The 21,854-nt window shown below is 41.6% G+C and overlaps 1 non-coding gene across 1 annotated transcript; it reads left to right on the top strand.

The window, feature by feature from the left end:
- The first annotated feature begins 16,331 nt into the window (after nucleotides 1-16,331).
- Nucleotides 16,332-16,405, top strand: Trnap-ugg (transfer RNA proline (anticodon UGG)). The gene has a single exon. It is a non-coding gene; the product is annotated as a tRNA-Pro (tRNA).
- Nucleotides 16,406-21,854: the final 5,449 nt, after the last annotated feature.

The raw sequence follows: 21,854 nt of genomic DNA, 5'->3' as shown, positions 1-21,854 counted from the left end.
TAATGACAGTGGCACGTAAAGTGCCCTCCGCCACACACCGTTGGGTGGCTTGCGGAGTATCAATGTAGATGTAGATGTAGAATCTGAAGCACACCTTCAACTTACTTACCCCATCTAAAGTAACCACAGAAATCGTGTATGACCCACTACTGCGAAAGGTGCTGTCATTGGTGTACTGAGTATGACTGCAGCATCTACTGAAAGGTACAGTCCCAGCATACTAATCGTTTTGTTTTCCTCCTCATGGCATCGCCTAAATACCACTGATAGTGTCCTAGTGCAAAAACTAAAGAAAGTATAATGTCTGGTCTTAATTACATCCACTCATCGACTCCATATTCGCCAGCTGCTAAAACATAATACACTGAGGGATGATGTACAGCAGTATGTCCACCAGACAGATATTGAAGCCATCACAAACTATGCGATTCAGTCCTGCCGCTCCTGCAAATTAAACCGAACATCCTATTTTATGGGAGAGAGTGCTCAAAGATTTCACCACTCTGTTTCAAGGAATAATTAGTATCATAGCTGCGGATTCCGCGTATTTTCTGTGCTTTCGGACACGTTCAAAAAAGCAGACACCACGCATTCATACGTGATTGCTGATGATGCATGTTCTCTCAAACTTCCATGCATATCACATATGTCTGTGAATAATACCAGCACAATAATCCATGTGTTGGCTGTCAGCTCCCGAAAGAGTTGTCTCAGACAGTGTCCACTAGTTTGCCTCATATCTGTACGAAAACTACTGCCGAAAAATTTAGTTAACCATGTGACCACCACCCACTTCCACAGAACATGTAATTCACAGGCACTGTAGTTGGCTAGGACCTAAAAATGGCAGATGCACAAGAACAGCAACGTCCTTATCGTCTAAGGAAGCGCTAACCAGCTACCTGGTGACATATCACTCGATTCCCGTCAATGGACACAGCCTGGCTGAAATTCTCTGCATATACAAAGCATGTACAGTCATTGACATAAACCTGGCCGCCGGTTGGCTGGTATATGGAGTCCGTGTCGTTCGCCTAAGACTTGTAATGGCATCAGTACCAGAACAGTTTATGCTTCAGAGTTTCCTCATTCTGCTGTGCTCACTGACCACTGGCCACTGGGCTTCTTGACGTCAGCCCACGTCTTGCCAGGTGACCACGGCACAATGGCCTTCGGCATGTTTCTGCTCTCGCATTGTTAGCGCAAAATTGTTTCTTATTGTAGTTTGATTATCTGCGTGAAATAAATTCGATAAACCGAGTCACCACCGTGTAGTTACGCAGGAGGTTCAGGTTGCCATGAATGTATACATCAAGTGCCATTTTCTTATTTGAAGTTCTACTATTTGTCTTTAACTTACATATTCAATTTTGTCTGACTGAATCTTACAAAAGTTCTTATATATTATAAAACAGAGTCGCAAGTGGGAAACGTCCAACATTCGCTACATATAGTTCACTTTGACTTTAATTGAGTAGTGCAGGAAACAGACGCAACTCGAAAGATTTTTAGCATGCGTGGGGTGAGTAGGCTATAGGACAAATCACTTCACAATATGATTTTCTAATTCAGGAAAGATCGTTCTGGCCTGAATGATTTTCCACCATCAGGAAGTATCGATATTGACATACGCAATGATCTGTGTCGTATGCATTCAATAGGAGCGGTTCAGAATCTGGGTGAGCATTCACTGATTCGGAACAACAAAAATTTTAGCTTGAACTTCATCACTTCGCTAACTGAGCATTCTGATGCAACATTCTTATTGGTGACGAGTTATGATTCCTTTATGTTAATTTCTTAAGAAGAAATTAATGGCTGACCTTTAATAACTGCAATGTGAACAGAATATATTTTGCATCCAGTGGAACAAAAATTGTGTTGTGCAGTATAATATCCTCTCTGGGGGTGTTTCCATATTTACCAACAACTCAGACACCTTTCAGAGCAGCAGAAGGAGATGACCAACAAAATTGCATGAATTGCCACTACTACATGACAACGCACTCTGCTGATTACACAAATGAAACCATCCAGGAGTTTGGTTGGGAGATCATCCCACATGCTCTTAATTCGCCTGATCTTGGGCCCTAAAACGTTTGTCTTTCCCATTTCTCATCGAATAACCATCAAGAAGATACATTTCCACACAAAAATGCACTTCAAACTCGGCTCGACGATATCTTCAGCTCTGGACATACAGGTTTCTACTGGTAACTGAGCATTGCCACACCGCTTTTGGTAATGTTAGAGAATGTGTTACTGATGATTAATTTCTCACTTATGTTTACTGTTGTGTTTAATAAACTAATGGAAACCGCAATTGACATATGCCCTGTACTAGTACAAATTAATTGCAACTTAACACTATAATCAAACAACGAAAGTGTATTTTAATGAGCCATAAGACATTTGTAACACGAGCATGCCTAAAGCGTCAAAAAGTAGTGTTTCAGACTTCAAATGGGCTGTGTTTACTGCCGTCCTGTGTCATACTTAAGTGTGCGAGCTAACATCCCGAAGATGTTCGGACTCACATGCGGTTCGTCTTCGTCGAAATGTATTGGCTCAAACTCGTCTAAGGGGTGAACCGCACGTGTCACATTACACACCCAAAATTAGACACTTGTAACCCTTTGGTTAAATTATCTGGCTAATGGCAAGTTTCGAAATACAAAGTTAATATAACATATAATAACAGTAAAAATAATATCTGGAACTAAATCAACGACCCATAAATGATGTAGGCCACACAGTTGCGATTTGGTTAGAATAATGTTTATTCAAAAAGCAAACTAATAGCGCAAGTGGTCGTACTTAGAGTTACTGTTACACTCGAGCGCATATCCATTTGACACAGTTCGATCATTCACAATCTTATCGCGAATTACAAGTCCACCTTGTGAACCACGCGAAATGTTAAGAGCTCACACGAGGTGCGCGGCTGCTCACCGCTCAGAGACCAAGTCCCGCGATACCACACAATGTGGATTTTCTAAATCGTTTCAGTTCCTAGCTTCCTATAGACGGACCGTCCGCTTTCGCGTCTCCACCAGGACTGTCCCCCTCTGCCCGTCTCCGGCCGCGTTTTCCCTCGCGCCGAACATAGTCACTCAACTGACTTGCGCAGTTCCCCTTCCTGGAGCGCTCCATCTGATTGGCTATGGCTTATTCTACATTACTTTACATTTTAACATATTTAAATAATCAAAGCTTAACCACGTTCTAAATAAAGTAACAATAATATCCGTAACATAATAAACGTTAATTTTTTTTTTTTACATAAAACAAATACAGTTTCCTTCTTAACTTTGAATGCCACAGCCAGTAACCTTGCACCAATGTGCTTTCTGATAAATAAATACAGAAGAAAAGTAACTATTATGCACTAAATTTACAACAAATATTCTATTACCTAATGATTCAATAAGGTGACTTCGTTCAATGTGTTTTAAACAAATAAAATTACAGAGTTGATATTTACAACGTTTGTCATTTTAATGATGCGCCTCTATATGAAATGTCGATCGTTAAGATCGACTAAGGCGTTCAGATTTTAGCATTCAGATCTTTTTTAGAAGACTTGTAAATTTCACTTTAACAGTAAATCCTAAACTATTACAGATATGATCAATATTCAGTTTCAATACTTGATGCGTCAGGCAGCAGATACTCTCAAAACCAGGTTGCTTTTCACTGGACGCAACAAATATATGTTGTTATTAATGGTTGGAATACTAGTCTAATACCATATTTACGTAATATGTGGCTAATCCTGATTGAGGTCGCTCGGCAGAATGGAACGATTAGAATGCAGGGAGTCAAGCCACAGTAATTTTAATCTATCATCCTTCATAAATTGTCATGGTGATCCCAATAAAACTTGAATATTGAATTAAATACTTTTTATAAAGGTTTTCCTTCATGGCCAACCTTAGGTCCGCCATATTTAACACTGCTACGTCTCCTTGGCCACAAATGGCTTCTACTGGGTTTCGCTATGACGTAGGTTCCCGTCTGTCACCCTACAGCGCTTGGGCCTCAATAGACAACAGACGCCTGTGAGTTTCCCCATCTCGTGGTGAATCTGTGCCCTTTGTGACACGCGGTCCTGGCCAACAGGGTTCGTTTCACAATTCCTGTAGGCTGACTCTTTGGGCCATACCGGTATACTTAAATGAGAGCGAAATGCTCGTTAACTCACAAGTGATACGAAAAATTTGGCAGTTGCCGTAGACGCATAAAGAAACCCATTTAAGGAACTATTCAGTGCCACAATTTTACAAATAAAATTGTGTGAACACAAAACAAAATTTGTTTTGGCAGAAGCAGAAAAAGGCACTATCACGTCTGCAGTGTATTAAGTGATCCGCCCTTAAAATGTGAGATACTGGAAGAAGCAAGAGAAGTTTTATTATGATTTCTTTACTGAATGTCGATCTGGATGATAGAAGCTGTGTCACACATTGCCTTTATCGAGACTGGAAGCAAGACCCAGTGCAGTCATCACTTCACAGTGCGATTCCATAACTTCAGAGCTGGCAAAGGGCTGCAGCATTTGTCTTTCCCGTCCCTGCCCCAGCGATGGTTAAGGCAGATAAACGCAATATAAAAGAAGTGATTAGTTGAAATTTCCATGTGGAACCATGTCTCTGGACTCAAAACAATGAAGTGATAATGCTACATCGTGCCTTAAGTGAAAATCACTCAGATTTAGTAGAAATGATAACAATATATCAAGTGCCTTTAGCAGGATATTTCTGTGGCATCCAGGAAGTAACTTGATGGTCTCACAGTTTCCAAACATATTCTACGTTTTTGCAAAGTTTCACCTATACCACCAGCAGGAAGAATTCGCTTCATCACCCAGTGCATTCACAGGACAGTGAGGGACTGAATGCAGCTTGCATCTGGAAGATGTGGCCACCGAGAGCAAGAATACTAAAATTATGTAAGTCACAGACTTTTATTCCCACCACCGTAACTTAGTTTAGGGACTAGAACGTACTTACTAATAATATTTAGATGAACCAACGGCATACGAAAAATCATAAATCAGTAACAGTCACAATTATTTTTGTCTCTGTGTCTTTAGTGTACTGAAAATTGGAAAGCTAATTCACCAGGCAGGATTCATACTTTTGCAGTGTCTCCAGTGGTTATACTATAAACATTACGAGTAGTCAACACACCTTTTGATGACTTTAGACTTCGAAAATGTTTTTCTTAAGATTATGATCATTGATCATTTGCGCTGTCCCTAAACAGAGGAATACAAATGAAAAGGCAAATACGTTGTATTGATTGCAAAACGTGAACAACCAGCAAGAGACTTTGTAAGCTATGAATTACATAAAGATCCGAATCAAGAGAGACCGAAATAGTGGGGTCAAAAACCGGTGTCAAAATAAATCCAGTGAATGTGTGCAGTGCAAATTCGCTTCCAGCGTCTGCTAACATGAAATGAGAACGCTAAATGTCCACCAAGGAATACTAAATGTTGACATTAACGTGTAGAATACGTCATCCTTAAGAAAAACTGTCATTCAGCCTATAAATACAGAAAGAACAAGTGTCACCTAGTTGTAAAGATTATTGCTGATGTGTTGTCAATAAAAGCGAAAAAGTGTGTATGTTGCAGAGATTTGCAACTTTCAGTATATTTAAGACTTAGAGAACCCGAACTTACAGTAGGTTCGCCAAGTTGAACATGGTTCTAATTATCTGTGCAGTGCTCTGTAGCTTGTGCAAGGTGTTATTAAACTATTCCCTGATGGTTTCATACAAATTACTCCTCCAGACTACCACAACACTCATATGAGATTTATTGAGGTAGATGGTTCTACCTCAATGGTTCTATTATTTGCAAACTGTCCATACACTGCTGATTTAGCATGCCAAATTAACAAAGTATTCACCGCACTTCACTGCTTATGTTGAATTATCACTTTAATAATTTATGTTACCCATTAAACATAGTGATTGCATTCACCTCAGGAACAAAAAAGGGACGAAACTCACCTTCAGCAATTCCTCTTGAAAATCAGCTCTACTATCAAATGGGAAGGAAGTAAAAACTATTCATTTAACTTGGAACAGTTATTCAGTTTATGTTTTTATAGAGTTAAGCTAACTTTTTACAACCAGAATGAAACTGACAAGATATTTATTGACTTCCTTTCGTTACTGCAAAACTTTTCAAAAACCAGTTAAAGTTAATATTTGTGATTTGAATACTGTCAATATATTATTGAAACGTTATGAAACTGATTTGATGCAAATGAATTTTGCCCAAGTATTGCAACAAAGTAACCCACCAAAGATGGGTTACTTGAATTCACTATAACAAAGAAATCATTGTTGCTGCTGTTACACTCAGAATTCATAAAATTTAATGTAGGAATTAAAAAATTGACATGGGTAATTGAAATTAAGCAATCAAAGGCTATAGAAATTAAATGTCCCTATAACGATAAAAACAAACTTACTCACAGTACTTGATGCATTAAGTCTGGACCTCCTTCTACAAGATCAACAAATAAATTGTTTGTAGCTTGCTTTGTTATGAGCAGTGCAGTTGAGGATATGGTGCCAAAATCACTTGCGAATTCTTCATGTCTCTGATTAACATATTGTCCCAATGGCATCATAATGGCTGTCCTCTCTTAAGTAAATTATAATATTATAGTGTCACCAGCAGTGCTGCAAAATCGTTTGAGTCTTACATAACTAACAGGAAACAAAGTGTCTCATCATGAAATACCTGTGCAGTAAGCAGTCAGTCTTCATCTGGTTGGGAATTAATTACATGTGGTGTTCCTCAAGGTTCCATCTTGGGTCCATTTCTTTTTCTTGTGTATATTAATGACCTCTCATCTGTTCCCTAGCCAGATGCTAAGTTTGTTTTTTTTTGCAGATGATACAAAATTGTAATAAGTAGCAAGTCAAGAAGAGATTTAGAAGTAGCTGCTAATAAAATTTTCACTGTCATTAAACTTTTAAAAGACCCACTATATGCAGCTCAGAACCTGTACGAGATTTCCTCCCAGCATGTGTATAGCATTTGAAGACATGCAGATCGAAGAACTTGACAGTATTAAATTCCTGGCATTACATCTCAATAATAAATTCAGTTGGGAAGGGCATACCACAGAATTGCTTAAGCACCTAAACAAATCTGTATTTGCAGTGAGAATGACGTCAGATGTAGGAGATATAAATATTAAAAAAACGTGCATACTTTGCTTACTTCGATTCTATTATGTTGTATGGGATCATACCGAGCAATAGTTTTTAGCGTGCAAATGCGTGTAATAGGAATCATTTGTGGTGTAAATTCAAGAACATCATGTAGAAACCTGTTCAAGGAACTTTGTATTCTAACAATAGCTTCTCAGTATATTTATTCCTTAATGAAATTTGTTGCAAGTAATATATCTGTGTTTCCAACCTATAACTCAATACATATATTGGCACTATGAATAATAACAATGTACATAAAGACCTAAAATCACTTACCTTGGTCCAAAAAGGGGTTCAATATTCAGGAGCACAGATTTTCAATAAATTGCCAGCCACCATTAAAAACTTGGTTTTAGATAAAGCAAAGTTTAGACAGAGTTTGAAAGGCTTTTTGATAGGCAACTCCTTCTGCTCTATAGAACAATATCTTAACAGAGACTAATAGGCCAACTTAAGTAAAAATGTCTGTTAGATTTCAGTTTTGACAGCTCTTCGTCACAACAGTCAAGATCAGGTATTTTTTGTAAGTTAAATTTATTAATAGTGCATTACAATGATTTATTCTGACAGTGTATTAATTCTGTAAATATTAGCTGTTCCAGTTTACTGTATTGTATTCACCTATTTTGACAATCTCCTTATAACCCTACCACTACTATTTTAATTTAGTATGCTTTTACCTAAATAACAGAAAATCCTCTCTTTACTGTCATGTATAACTCTCTTACTAAAATTTAGTTTAGTTTCCAAATAAAGTACACCATGGGAGGGTAGTCCTGTTAATAGGAAAAGCTAATCAATACAGTTACCCTTTTTACAGGATTTGACCGTGTGTTGTGTCTAATGGATAAGTAAATCAGATTATTCACTTCTTTTCTTAAGATCTTACTCAGCGGTTAGATAGAAACGCAGTATGAATAATGTTATACTGAAGCTGGGACAACTCAGTTCCAAGTTCACTTAGTGGTTTAAAACATGTACTAATGGTCGCCAGCCTGCCCACGCAATGAAACAGTGGAGTATTGGAAAAGCAGAAGTATGAATTTTGCCTACTTTCATGTTACTGTTCAAGTTGATTCTTCAAATAAATATTACTCCACTTAAACAACGTTGGACTACACCCTTATACATTGCGTTTTTAAAAGAGAAAAAGCCCAGTAGAAAACTCCTAGGGCCAGGGGGGACTTTTAGAAAACCACTTTCCATAATTAACAAACTTAAATACTAAAATACTTAGATCCTAATACACACTTTCTATACTGAATATTACACCTCAAGAAAACCTCTTTCTTACTGGAATTTACTTTCAAAAGCTATTACTCTTTGAACTAATTCTGTATAGGCATTAAGAGATTCAAGTAACTTGGATACACTCTGACTGAATTTTATATAAGCAGACTTTTACTATAGCACTTTGCAATAGTTAAGAATATACAAAAACAATTTAAATGGTGCCTCTTTATATTAACTTGGCACTTCATAAGCCTGTAAAACATGATACTCGGATTAATCAAACGCCAGAAAGGAACCATATATAGATGTGTGATTTGGATGAAATAACAGGGTGAACCATTTTCTTTAAAGTTCAAGAATGATTATTAAAACACAGTTAAATTAATGGTACACGCTGTAAAAAAGTAAACATACAAAAAAATCTTATCTGATGGCTGTAGCCTTGGGTGTAGCCAACAGTTATGACTGCTACACTATCCACAGTACATCCTGCAAGTATCTTGCTGTATGGACTCAATTTCTCTTCTTGGCGTCGTTCAGTTATACATGCAGTAGCCCAACAACTCGCAGCTATGCCCTAAGCCGTTTGCAGCCTTCATTCGAGGCAATTTTGTGCAAATTTGCAGGCAAAGCTTCTCCTGCTCCACAATGGTGTTACCTCACTCACTGCTGCCTACAGACTGTGTGACTTACTTCCCGCACTTCCTCTAGGTAGCGCGCCAGTTAGCCCTTGCCACCTTTTCCACTCCCCAGAGCCGCTGGCTTTTACATAACACCTATTTTTTACATTGTTCCTAAGTGTGACCATTTCTTAAATTGGCAAATTTGCATCAACATGAACAATTTATACACACAAATATTTTTATATACAAAATGGCATCAGAAAATTATTTAACGTAATAAACAATTTACATAATATATTACATACATAACACACACAATGCAAGGAAATTCAAATCTCAAGCCACATTGTACAAACATTTCAACAGTTTCATAAGTCTTGCAACTATGGCGAATAAGTATGAGAGACAACTTATTAATATGGTCTCGCAACAATACAAAGAGGTCATGGGATACCTCCTAACACCATGTCAGGCCTCTTTTGCACATTGCAGTGGAGCAACTCGATGTGGTATGGACTCAACAAGTCGAAGTCCTCTGCAGAAATACTGAGCCATGCTGCTCCTACAGCCGTCCATAATTTCGAAAGGGTTTCCAGGACAGGATTTTGTGCTTAAACTGACCTCTCGATTATGTCCCACAAATGTTCAGTTGGTGGCCAAATCATTCGCTCAAACTGTCCGGAAATGTTCTTCAAACCAGCTTCTACAGCCGTCCATAATTTCGAAAGGGTTTCCAGGACAGAATTTTGTGCTTAAACTGACCTCTCGATTATGTCCCACAAATGTTCAGTGGGTGGCCAAATCATTCGCTCAAACTGTCCGGAATGTTCTTCAAACCAGTTGTCTATAGTTATGGCCTGGTGACATGGCATTGTCCACATAAAAATTCCACCGCTGTTTGGGAACATGAAGTCCATGAATGGCTAAATATGGTCTCCAAGTAGCTCAACATAACCATTTCCAGTCGATAATAGGCTCAATTGGAATAGAGGACCCAGTCCATTCCATGTAAAAACAGCCCACACCATTATGGACCTACCACCAGCTTACACAGTGCCTTGTTGGCAACATAGGTCGACGGCTTTTTGAGGTCTGCGCCACACTCGAACCCTATGATTAGCTCTTTCTAACTGAAATAGGAACTCATTTGATCAGGCCACAGTTTTTCAGTCGTCTAGAGTCCAACCGCAAAGGTCGCGATCCCAGGAGAGGTTCTGGAGGCAATGTCGTGCTGCTTCCACAGCCCATTAACGCCAAATTTCGCCGCACTGTCCTAATACATACATAAGTCGTACGTCCCACATTGATTTCTGCGCTTATTTTACTCAGCGTTGACAATTCTATCCAAACGCCACTGCCATCAGTCGTTAAGTGAAGGCCATCAGCCACTGAGTCGTCTCATGTGAGATGTAACGCCTGAAACTTGGTATTCTCGGTACTCTTGACAGTGTGGACCTCACAATATTGAATTCCCTAACGATTTCCGAAACAGAATGTCCCTTGCGTCTAGCCCCAACTAGCATTCGGCATTCGAAGTCTTAATTCTCGTCGTTTAACCATAATCACGTCGGAAACCTTTTCACATGAAACACCTGAGTACAAATGACAGCTCTGTCAATGTACTGCGCTTTTATACCCCGTGTAGCGACACTACCCACATCTTTATATGTGCGTATCGCTACCTCATTACTTTTGTCTTAGTTTTGTCACCTGAGTGTATGTTCCTATATTAGCACAAAAATAGCAAACATAGTCAAAATGTCACTTCTCGAAGGGACACCAGCTCCAGATGAAATCCATCCAACAGATTAACAATGAGAGTTAGTCTACCAGTCGGCCTTGATGTGGTTTCTAGACGGTATTCTATAACCTACTAGGTGAATAAATGGCTGCTCCCGAGCCCCGGCTAAGAATGACGATTCACAAACGTTCAGTAAAACTTCAGCTCACTTTCACATTTATAACACTATACGCAGATGTTGCGGGATGGCGACAGAAAGGGCATCCGCCCTCTTTTTAAATTAACCATATCAAATCTCTACTAATCATGTCAACCCTCTACCAATGCGGGGCAAAAGCACAAGAAAAAGAAGAAGATTAGCACAAAATAGTAACCACTTGCAGAGAGCATCACAACGTGACCTCTCACTACCACTGCTGGCTGGCCACTCACCACTGGTCAATCTGTCTGTGGTAAACTTTCTTCCATGTAAAAGCTCCTTCCAAAAACGGAACTTGACAAGGCCACCTGTTACCCCTATCTCAAGTCTGCCCGCCAGCTCTGCCTTCTGCATCTTTTGCCTTGCAGAAAAGGTGTTCACCAAATGGAAATGGCAAGGCTAAAAGCTTGGCCTCCCTCAGGCCTAATATAGTTTTTTTCTTTCTTACGAAAGATATTATACTTTTCGTAATAATAATGAAAATCAATTTAGGCAGGAGGTTAATTGTACATAAATGATTTGTTCCACATTCTTAATTCTATATCAATAAATTATCATGCATTCACCATTCTAATTAAACTTTTACGAAATTGTATTGTATTTTAACCGGGGACCTAGAAACGACGGAGAGGCTCCGTCCCCGCCGGAGCTGCAGTGGTCCACAACCCCACGACGACTACCGCAGTGTACTTCGCCCCTCCGTTTGCGTGGTAGAGCAATTGTGGTGCACGCGTACTTGGAGAACTTGTTTGCGCAGCAATCGCCGACATAGTGTAACTGAGGCGGATTAAGGGGAACCAGTCCGCATTCGCCGAGGCAGATGGAGAACCGCCTAAAAACCATCCACAGACTGGCTGGTTCACCGGACCTCGACACAAATCCGCCGGGCGGATTCGTGCCGAGGACCAGGCGTTCCTTCCCGCCCGGAAAGCCGTGTGTTAGACCGCACGGCCAACCGGGCGGGCTTTACGAAATTACTTGATAAGCATGTCAGGTCTCATCAACACACTACGTACATGGACATTACAACTGGTCTGTTGTTACCCGACAGTTATCAAGAACTGCTTCTTTCATCCACAAAGAACTGCAATGTTAGTCCACAAACTACTATACTTGACGCAGGCAGGTAAAATTTAAGAACCCATCCCTGGTAACACGAGAAGCCGTGGTCTAGAGGAATTCTGAGTAATGCCATAGTCCATGGTAAAGAACCAGCAGGCACCAATGCAGCAGAACGTCGCCATAGGAGGATAAGTTCTGTCATCGTTGTAACCATGCAATATGAAGTAACAAGACTAATTCAGAGTGCAAGAAAGCTCATCTAGGAAGCGCTTTAGAAGAGTGCAGCTGGGCATCTTTGCAGTTCGGGCTACATTCCTTCAGGAGCTGACTCCTCGAGAGGAGCAGAACAAATGCGGTCAGCGATACCCAATGTTGACAACTGGGTACAACAGCCTGCTGTCTTTTGCAGGTTGGTGGTGCTGCTGTTGGAGGAGTACTGGCCAGTACTCTCATAATTATCTCTCCAAACAAATACACATTTTCAGTCAGTCCTAGTTCCTCTCGTATAACCTCGGCCTGCTGATGTCCACCAACGAGAAGGAATCTATGATGGCCTACTGCCTGCTCATATAGCAGGCTACAAACTTCTACGGAAGTGCAAGTTGCAAGTCCGACCTTGGGGACTTGGCCACTGTTAGCCTCAGTGCCAGAGTTTATCCTGACTCCGATGTGGTGTACTTAGTGCCTTTCGTCCAGCGGGTCCAGCGCTGCCCTTCAAAATGAGCCTCGAGACATGCAGATACTCCTCTGCCATCGGAATGGACAAGTGGAACTCCCTACTGCCTGCTTCTGTGGGCGGACACCGCTGCTGCTGGCTGCCACGACCTGGTGCTTCCCATCGGGCACCATGCTGGAATGCTTGGTCGCTGCTAAGACGTGTAGCAGACGTGTGGAGGAAACACATTACTGCCTCAGCGACGCGGCCGCGTGTCAGCCCCTGATGTCAACCGCTGCCACTATGCGTTCACACACTGACAGCATTCGCCAACCGGGTACATGCTGCAACTGGTCTATGAGCTCTGCCTGCCTGGAGCGACGCCCCAACTTCTGTTGTACCATGAAAATAAAGATTCATGTCGTCAGATGCTGTTTCTCGCCGATGCATCTAGCGTCAGAAGTATTAGCTGAAACATCGCCACCCACCACCCTTGAAAAACGTGGTTCGACTGCTACATGTTTACAGTTTCATCAGCATACAGTATCATGAATGTAGCAGTATATATATATATATATATATATATATATATATATATATATATATATATATATATATAAAATGTGTGTGTGTGTGTGTGTGTGTTTCACTGCAAAGGTCATGGAGAAACAATGAGTTGTTTCGCCAGATGTCTCATTGTACTTGTATGTAAAGTATGAGGACATGAATGTGGACTTTTTCTAAGATTATGTGTGTTACTTTGTGCTATGGAATCGGAATGCATTTTGGTTTGAGTGAGGGGTATGGCTCATTATAATTAAATATGTGATAATGAGAGACATGAGCAGCCACTCAGGCAGAACTTCATGTTGTATGAGGGGCAGTCAAATGAAAGCCGAACACCAGCCAAAACGGGACCATGGAATGGTTCTATTCAAAAGTGGGCTAATTACTCCAAATGTTAAGATATTTATGTCATTGGCAGGTGACACGATCAATTCTTGTTTTGTAGAACGCAGTTGGCCACTTCCAGACTCACAACCTATTTATGCACTTCCACATCTGATTGAAACCGAAATAATGGTATATGTTTTCTTCACTTTACCAAAGATGTGAAAATCACACGGTTAAAGTTCCAGGCTGTATGCAGGATGTTGCAGTATTTCCCTAGCGAATCGCTGAAATGTAGCCTTCGTCCGATTGGCAGTATGGTGGCGCGCATTCCTGGGCAGTTTGGCTTTGTGCCGCGACACATTTTCTGCAAAGTGTCTTAATAACGTGACGAACTGATTATGGTTCCTCGAGGAATTCAATGAGTGGAGAGCCCCTCCCAGTCGAAAAGCAAGAAGAGTGGTGTAGAATTACCAGCTCTGGTACCATATGAAAAAGTGGAGTCTGAAGTATCAGTGGTTTTAGACAAAATAAGTGTAGGTTAAATTAAAGTTAATGAATGTGTGAATAGCAGCATGGGTGATATAATTTAGGTGCAGTAGTATCTACGCCAATGTGTGATTATGGTTGTTGTTTTAATATCAAGGAACGTGAGCCAGACGTGGAGGAGAGCACTTTTACATGTACGACTGATGCTTGTGTCTTGCAGAGTGGAACTGCAACCAGTAATTTTATTGTAGATATTACAGGGATGCACAGGAAGCTATTGATGATGTTAGATGCGCTGCGAATGTCGTGGATGATGAAATAGTACAGTCACATTTATTCTGAAGGAGTAGACTCTTTGCCACCGGAAACGGCACCACCTCCTCAGGAGGGAGGAGGGAAGAAAAGAAGAAGAAAAAATGCTTGTAAGGCTTGCTATCGAGCCAACAGGACTGAATTGTTTCAAGAATGTGTGCCTGAGGATCAAATTTGGCGATACTTGCAATGTTAGAAGTAATGAGCGTAGGGCAAAAACATCATGTAATTATTCTTTAACGCACAGTTATACTCAAGAGGCATTGTTTTAGCCGAAGGAGACAGCTGAAAATGTTATGGTTTACCAGTGATGAAGGTTGTGTCACCTAAACTGCGTACAGTATCGTTAAGATTCAACACGTAAGATAAAGTGCAAAAACTACAAGGATGCTGGATTTAATAAAGAAGGGTATAAAATGCGTGAAATTGCAAGACTTTGTCAATCCGTGATTAGCTTTAAAGACAAAGAAGTAATTAGAATTACCAACCACTATGTTAAGTGTGTTAGTACCGTAAGCATTCGTTGCGTCAAAACAGATTTAAGGATGTATATTTTGAGAAAACATAATGGAAACATTTTCAGTGGCAAAGTTCCGGAGCATGTACCAAAACAGCGAGTTACCAAACCACCGCAAAGATAAAGGAAGATGCCGAATGGAAGAAATAACTAAATGGAACCCTTTTCTGTGGAAGGAAGAGATTTTGCAGTTTTATTTTTCTGGTTCAGAATGTTAGGTTAATGTCTATCTGCAGAAATAAGAGAAGTTGAAGCGATAACCAGCAACAAGTAAGGAATAGTCAAGTAAGATAGAAGTAAAACAAACTTGGTAAATCAGGAAGAGTAAGTGAGGTGGTTAATTGTATAAAGTTTCTGAGAATTTTTTAAGGTGAGAGAATGGGAGGAAACGACTGTAATAGTTTTTAAATGATGACTCAGTGGAAATATTTTCCTGTGGGGACGCAAGGCAGTTCAGTAAAATGATCTCAGGTAACGTTGTTAAAATTAAGAACACAGCGAATCCTGTGGTTTAAGTGTGTGTGAAATCTTATTGGACTTAACTGCTAAAATCATCAGTCCCTAAGCTTACACACTACTTAACCTAAATTATCCTAAGGACAAACACACACACCCATGCCCGAGGGAGGACTCGAACCTCCGCCGGGACCAGCCGCACAGTCCATGACTGCAGCGCCTTTGACCGCTCGGCTGTGGTTCAAGCATGACTAGAGTAAGAAAGAAACTAAGGACATTATATGTAAGTGTTGATGCGTCAAGAGGTGTGGAGCCTTTCGCATAGACTCCGAACAAAAATTTGGAGAGGACTTTTTAAAGGGGAGGGGAGGATTACACCGCAAAATATTGTCCTTCGCACAGCCTTTCCTAGTAGCACAGGAAGCCATGGAACGGAGGATTGTTGAGCAATGCCTGAAAAAGTCGTCATTACATAGGACGTGCTTCTCATTCGCGAAGCACACCAGACGTGACTGTCATGGTTGCTGCACGCTCTGAAACAACATGCTACACCTCACGGAACGTGCTCCTCATCGTGATTTGAGACCTCAGCGATCTCCAGTGGTAGTTCTGGGCTCTATCTGGCGCGTAAATCACACAGTTTCTTTACGAAAATGAACGCGTCTAAAATATCTGCGTTAACTGTGTTAGCGATTGTCGAAGGCTACCTGGCCATTGACCTTTGTCCGTGCGAATGCGCACAGGTTGCTCGAACTCTTACGGGAATCGTAAATTTAGTGGGTGCGAGTATTGAGTGGATGGGCACATATCTACTAGGAACATTGCGTATGTAGATTGTGGACAGTTGGGAATGTGGATCTCACGGGAAGCGTGCAAGGGATACGTCCCTGCAGTCGCGCTATTCATCTGTGTCCTCGGTGGCTCAGCTGGATAGAGCGTCTGCCATGGAAGCAGGAGATTCCGGGTTCGAGTCCCGCTCGGGGCACACATTTTCAGTTGTCCCCATCGAGATATATCAACAACACCTGTTGGTAGCTGAGGGTTTCAATTAGTTGTCATTTATTCTAGAGAAGCACGTAAAGTGCCCTCCGCCACACACCGTTGGGTGGCTTGCGGAGTATCAATGTAGATGTAGATGTAGGTCATCAATGGTATCTGTTCTTTCGAGAACAGTTACTATCTTCATACAAACTAAAGTTAGTAGGCGTGTTTCTATATCTGAAAAATGCTGTCTATTCAAATTTCGCACCAGTCGCACAAGAGCGGCTCTCTGGAGATGCAAATCAGGCTAACTTTAAATACACGCGGTAATAGTCGTGAGCATTAGTTTCCTTTGAGATTGGACGTGATGGGTTGATGTTAATCAAGAATGCCTTTAAGGTAACGAAGACGTCATTATCAACACACGGTGTTTCAACGAGGTCGTGTAATAGGACTACGAGAAGTTGGACGTTCCTTCTGTGATACTACAGGAAGACCTGCCAGGAATGCAGCCTCTGAATACGATAGCTGGCAGCGGTGGTCACGAGAATGTATGGTCGCAAGAAGACCGGGCTCCAGATGGCGGCGTGACGCTACCAAAAGGGAAGATAATTGTGCTCGACGTATGGCTCTGACGCATCGTACTGCATCTGAAGCAGCAATCTTGGCAGCAGTTGGCACCACAGTGACACAACGAACTCTTACAAACCGGCTTCTTCAAGGACAGCTCCGAGCCAGACGACCTATAGCGCGCATTCAACCGAACGCAAACCACTGCCGTTTGAGACTTGAGTGGTGTCAAGCGAGAGTTCATTAGAGGGCAGAGTGGAAGTCTCTTGTGTTTCCTGATAAAAGCTGGTTCTCCCTTGGTGCCAGTTACGGCCATGTGTTGGTTAGAAGAAGGCCAGCTGAGGAGCTGCAGCCAACCTGTCTGCATGCTAGACCTACACCACGAGTCATAGCTTGGGGTGTGATTTCGTATGACAGCAAGAACGCTCCTGCGGTTATCCCACGCACCCTAACTGCATAAACGTACGCCAAGCTGGTGATTCACCTGTCATGCACCCATTCACGAACAGGGTTTTTTTTCCAACTGGATAACGCTCGCCCACATACCGCTGTTGGAACCCAACATGCTCTACAGAGTATCAGCATGTTGCTTTAGTTTGCCCGATCACCAAATCTGTCTCCAGACAGGCACATAAGGGATATCATCGGACGATAACTCCAGCGTCATCCACAAACAGCATTATCTGTTCCTGTATTGACCGACCATGTGCAGCAGGAGGAAACTCCATCCCATAAACTGATATCCAGCACCTATACAACACAATACATGCACGTCTGCATGTTTGCATACAATAGTTTGGCGGTTACGTCGGTTATTAATGTACTAGCATTCCATATATGCAATGGCTTCTCTCGCACTTATATTAAGCTGTGATTTTGCAATGTTAATCACTTAAATATCTTACCTAAAAAAATATATGCCCGAAATTTCATTACTCTACATTAACTAATTTGTGGTGTTGCGAGTCTTTTTCTTTTAGTATTGTTACAGAAGAGGCTGAGTAGCACTGTGGTGTAGTGGTTTTGATACTAAACTGTTGCATGGAGGGTCGTCAGTTCAAAACTCACATGGACTGTACAATTCTAATTTCTATATTCGGTTCGAATACATTCTAGGAGTATCCAAAAATATCAAGAATCACTGTACTGGAATGTTCTGTAGCTGTATATATACTGTATGTGTTGTGGCCGCAGACAGTTCGCTCCGCGCTCTTGTATGTCCAAGTGCTGAATAAACCTGCGTTAAGTTGTTCGTCATTCATCTACTTACACCTTCTTTTCGTGACATTATTCTGCTGGAGTCGCTGGGTATAGGAACTTGTGATAGCGCACATTATCGACGACACAGTGGCTCCCATCAAGCCACGACAGAGCCGCCGTGTACGTGGTGAGAAGCCCGAGTTCGAGCCATATTCAACACATCGCAATCTACCGGAGACTGAAGAAGAAGAAGAGGACGTTACGATGACAGGAACCGTATGCCACCACATGAGACATCCCTCGGGTTCTCTGGTGACGATAGCCAAGATCCAAACAAGTGGCTGAAATATATGACCTTATAGCCAAATTTAACAAATAGGATGACACCGTATGTTTGGCTAACGTATTTTTCTACTTGGAGGGCACTGCCAAGCAATGGTATGAGAACAACGAGAAGTTCACAAGCTGGGAAGTATTTCAGGCGGAACTGCGCAAGTATTTCGGCGACACGCAACGACAGAAGTGCAAGGACAAACTGCAGCATCCTACATTCAAGACGTCTTGGGGCTGTGTAAAATAGTGGATCCTAGAATGAAGGAAGAAGATAAGGCTGCACACCTCATGAAGGGTGTTTCTGAGGACATGTATCAACCCCTACTCCTGAAGGAGGTTTCGACAGCAGACGACTTCATAAAAAGGTGTCAGTATATCGAGACTGTGCATCAAAAAGAACTACACGCAAGAAGTCTGAATGGCTTCCAAACGTCGTATCGATGTCTGTGATGGAGGAAGCAACTGATTTCACAAGTGTTCTTCGTCAGATAGTGAGAGAGGAAGTTCATAAGGCACTTGGATTGCATGGCGAGCAAAAAACCGAGACGTTTCGAGAGGTCGTAAGGGAGGAAGTGGAACAGACATTGAACCCAATCTCTCGTCCTTGATTTCGCTTTAAAATGGTGAAAAAGTCGAGATCCAGTCGGAGTTACGTTCCTACAATGCCGCATGAGGAACCTGTTTGGGCAACAAGGAAGACTGACGTCTGGAGGGCCCAGGATAACCAACCAGTATGTTTCCTCTGTGGACGACCGAGACATGTGGTGCGCTATTGTCGAGAAAGGCGGCGGATATTTGATGACGCCCGCGCAAGAAGACAGCAGACCGATCATAGCCGACGCCAACTCCGGGACGACGAAGATGAAGAAGAAGATGTGGATGCAGGACGACGTAGGTCACCACCGCCGCAAGTTAGCTGCTGGAGAGAACGCTCCCCAACACGCCGATCGAGGTCTCCATCGCCGTTTAGAAGCTCCAGCCGATCACCTAGCCGCCGTAACTAGGAAAACTAAAGGGTGTGACCTTCCTTGGAGGTGAGGCCGCCGAAGAGAAAAATTCTCCACCGTTGATCTCTTCATAAATTATAGGAAATTACTTCGATATCTTCATGGATGGCCGACCAGCCCAAGCTCTTGTGGACTCTAGAGCATCATATTCAGTCATTTCGGAGAAGTACCGTCGCCAGTTGCAGAAACTTGTATTCGTCGACAGCAAAACATCTCTCCTGAAGGTGGCTAATGGGAAATACGTAAAACGTACAGGAAGATGTAACATTCGTGTGGGTATAAGGGGCCATAAACAGCCATTAGAATTCATCGTCTTACAAGAGTGTAGTCATGACGTCATTTTCGAATGGGAATTTTTGAAAGCTTCTCAGGCAATTACAGATTGTGGTCGCTCTGAGCACTATGGAACTTAACATCTGAGGTCATCAGTCCCCTAGAGCTTAGAATTACTTAAATCTAACTTACCTAAGGACATCACCAGCATTCATGCTCGAGGCAGGATTCGAACCTACGACCGTACCAGTCGCGCGGTAGACAAGATGAGATACTATGGACAGGAAGACGCGAATCCGGGTGTGTGGAGACTATGTGTGCTGGATGAAATGCTCATTCCTGCAGTCGGCGCTAGAAAGGTACAGTCGTGCTCAAAAGTATCCGAACGCCCTGAATTGTATTTCACCTGATTCGCATGCAACCCACATAACGCAGCTGTCTAGCAGGTCCTCTAATCGCTCCTTGGTACAGTCGTTTGACTGTTGAAAATGGTTCCAACAAGTCACCACTAGAAAACACTGCTCTGTATCGCAATAACTCAAGATGTAAAGTAATACTACGATACAACAAGTATCAAGGAACACCTTATCACAGGTAAGACTGTCCTTAAGGCTTGTAAGCTCACATTTATTACAATAAATGACATACCTGAAATGTTACCACTCTCATTATTACGTCAGATAGGTAATGCACGTAGTATGTTCGTCGTATTCATGATTTCCTCTTCAAATTAACATACCGTACTTATTATTTAACACAAAATGACATTAAAAATTTAAGTTACTCACGAGCAGCTAGTTGAGAATATGTATGAACTTCAAATAACACGACGAACCGTCTCGTTCTGCATATGGATTCAAACTCAGGCCATGAAGACTAAGCAAAGATTTCGTGACTGACGGAAGCTAACAGTCATTCCTGATTAGGCATACAGAGAGTGATATACCTCGATTTTGGACAGTATCAGTTAGCAAATACCAACTTAAAATTACATAACGCAAACATTTTTAACGGACGCGAATTCCTACCCAGCACCTATTGTCCCTGTTAACGAACTACGAGAGATCCAGAATGAGATTTTCACTCTGCAGCGGAGATTTTAAATATTGCTTCTTAACAAGTAACTAATTTGAAATGCCGTGAAGTAAAGCTTTGTGTTGGACAGGGATTCGAAACCAGAACCTAATAAGATAGATAATCAACTGTGACATATCGGATTTTCTCGGCAGTAGCTAGATGTTTTAACTGAAATGACGAGACGGAACATTAATTTTTTCCTTCCCAGGACTCCAACCTGTTAAATTCTAGAGAAAACGAACGTTAAATATGGGTTTGTTGCACCAGCAGCGACATGCGAGCATGTTTGAACCAGAAATAATATGACGAAGAGTTCAGTGCTGACTGGGAATAGAGCTCCACGCATATCGTTGTTGACTACACACAAAGAGACGTCAGCTACCAAATTTTTCTCCACCAGCAGCCCGGAATAACATCTTGAACTTACAGTGATCTCGCAAATAGCTCTGTCTCTCACTGGGAGTCACAAAAGGTCAAATATCGTTAGTGTTGACAACGAATGAAAATACATTAAAAATCGAAATTATTATCCACCAGCAGATAGGTGTTCTCATGCTAGAGCTTGATAATATATAATGAAATCTTTAGTGCCGGGCCAGGATTCGAACCCATTCACGCGCAATATGCGGAGATTTTGAGGAATCTGGAGTTTTGAACGAACAACAAACTGTAGCCGAGCTGTATTGTCACGAAGGGATCAAATTCCGCGTTAAGGGCGGTCTGAGTTGCATTCCCAGTTCAGAACCAATTTTATCGACATACAGAAGCACAGATAAAAGATGGAATGAGTGTCCTGTGAGCCTACATAGCGTTTGTTTCGTCACTAGAAATAAATAACTAGTATAGGAAAGGTTACTGGTGATAGAGTTTCTACATGTCGCCACTCCAGACTTTATTGTGGCTCAACCTAACGTCTACTTGGTAGAGAAGGAATATCATTTTTAATGTGAATTTCGGACCACAATGCCATTATATCGTCTTCACTTGGTGTAG

The sequence above is a fragment of the Schistocerca serialis genome, chromosome 5 (assembly GCF_023864345.2).
Source record: "Schistocerca serialis cubense isolate TAMUIC-IGC-003099 chromosome 5, iqSchSeri2.2, whole genome shotgun sequence".
In the NCBI taxonomy this organism is placed as follows: Eukaryota; Metazoa; Arthropoda; class Insecta; order Orthoptera; family Acrididae; genus Schistocerca; species Schistocerca serialis.
Note: the sequence above shows the minus strand (reverse complement) of the source record. Positions and strands in the feature narration are given on the sequence as shown.